This window comes from Wolffia australiana, chromosome 13 (assembly GCF_029677425.1).
Source record: "Wolffia australiana isolate 7733 chromosome 13, ASM2967742v1".
Taxonomy (NCBI): Eukaryota; Viridiplantae; Streptophyta; class Magnoliopsida; order Alismatales; family Araceae; genus Wolffia; species Wolffia australiana.
In genome coordinates, this window is record NC_135847.1 from 1,720,266 (window position 1) to 1,722,500 (window position 2,235).

At 37.2% G+C, this 2,235-nt stretch overlaps 1 pseudogene; it reads right to left on the reverse strand.

Moving 5' to 3' along the window:
• Positions 1 to 2,113: 2,113 nt before the first annotated feature.
• LOC144711390 (uncharacterized) overlaps positions 2,114 to 2,235 on the reverse strand; it is a 1,212-nt pseudogene continuing 1,090 nt past the window's right edge.

A 2,235-nucleotide genomic window follows, 5' to 3' on the forward strand; every position in this document is an offset into this window, starting at 1 on the left:
CCCCCTACTCTTCTTTTATACTAAAGTGAAATCCTTGGAATCTGCAAAGGCTGATTTACATTGAGCATTTATTAAGGCTGGCTTGCTGATAAATGAGAAATTTGGCCCTGATGAATTTAGCCATATTACAACATGACCTGGGAATTCATAAGGGTGAATGGTCAACAAGTTGTACATAAGAAACTTCAAAAATTGAAATCGCACCATGAAAAGCCCTGCAAGCAACCAACATACATGATCAAAGTATCCTTACATTGGCTGAGGGCTCCATGTTGCAATTTATTTTCTCTACCTTATGTAGAGAAGTAATGGGGTTACAAACTTAGAAGCTTGACAAAAGTTTGTGTCTGATACTCCGGCAATTGCTCCTTTGAATCCCAATTCTAATTGCTCCTTTTTTACCCTATGTTCCGTATGCATTTCCATTTCCAATAGAATTTCCCATCCCATAAAATAAATTCATGAAACTCTTTCAAAAATTTTATCTTGAAGTATTCATCAATGGTAAAGTATCATAATGGAATCACATAGACTAAACATATTCATGTGTAAATGGTTAATGTTGGATATTGGGCTTGGAAAATGCGGCATATTCTCTAAAATTCATAAATAATATGAAGATCATGATTCAAGTTATCATCAAAATAGTTGATAAAAAAATCACAATTTTTTTTTGTAACATGACATTATCATTAAAAGCTAGAATTATTCATGCATTTATCAAGTTATCAAATTTTATTGTGTAACGTAATGGAACGTATTAATATGTTACCAAGAATTTAGTTCCTGGGACATTCTAACCCAATGTACTCACCCACTTAAAGGGCTCCATATCCCTTATTACTCCTAAATATCATCCCACTCGCATAATTCAATATCATATATGAATTTACTAACCACATAACCCAACTGAGAAAAGGTTATGGGGCATAAGACAACTTTTCGCAACATTCTTGGATGGATTTCATAATTTGTTTTATTTCACAATTTGTCATTCTAGCAGGAACTAATATGATAAAAAACATAAATTACTCCAATATTTCCCTTAACTTTGTTGAGGACTTGAATGTAAAATGTTGTGAGACTGTCTCATCTTAACATGAATGGTGAACAATATCCTTTTAATTAAACAGCTACATTTTTGCACCACCAGCTACAAGAGGGAAACTAGACAAAAATTGCAAGTCTTCCCTCGGAGACTTGCAGCAGCTATCCTGTTGAGAAACTCGGCTTGTCAGCACTTCACACACACTAAACCATGGCACCTGATGGGTCTTTCAAGTGCATGAGTATATTAGTGATGCTCAATGAGAGCATGAAATCCCACCTAGGTATTTTTGATGTCGCAAAGCCATATGATGTTGCTCAATGAGCATGAAGACAATGCCTTCACCATGCCTTGCCAACTTAAAGGGGAGGGTTGGACAGAAACTAGTTGTTAGCATCTGAGGACTCAACTACATGCGGAGATATCACTTTTGTATCTTTTTACTTTGTTTTAGGGCGAGTAGGGTCTGTGTGTAATTAAGATATTTATTCATACTCCACGCCCGAAAACTCTTGCAAACACCAAAATATTCTTCAAACAGATTTTTTTTCTTCAAACAGAGGTAAGAATACATTTTAAAATCAGATAAATGGGCTTCATGCGCCGATCAAGTCAATTGGGCAGTTCATTATCCTACCCACTTAGACTTGTCATTGACTTTCGTCCCCACGGGTCAACAGTGGGCGCCGCCCTAAAATGAAAGTTCATTCTCCCTCTACCGCTGTTCGTACAAGACTTCTCTTCCTGCCATTGACATCATATCATCAGCTCTCTCTCTCTTTCTCTTGCTTTCTATCTCTTTCTCTATCTTCATCGTTCTCTTCCTCTCTCTTGCTTTCTCTTTTGTTATCTCTCTGGCTCTCTCTTTCTCTCTCTCTTTCTTTCCATCTCTTTCTATTTGTCTTTCTCTCTCTCCACTCGTTCTATCACTCTCTCTTCCTCTCTCTACGATTAGGGACAACCCGGAAGCCAATCAATTCTCAAAATTCAAGGGTTAGAGCAAATTAGGAGACTTTAGCGAGCAAGATTCCTGAGAAACTTCGATCAATTCCCCTTCAAACCATCGGCCAGAGCAACATCAACAGTGTTATTCACAAATCCAAACAGCCCAGAAAGAATGGATTTCCCCAATCTTACCACGACTCTTCTAAAATACAGAAACTCGCACCGGATTATTTACACAAGAA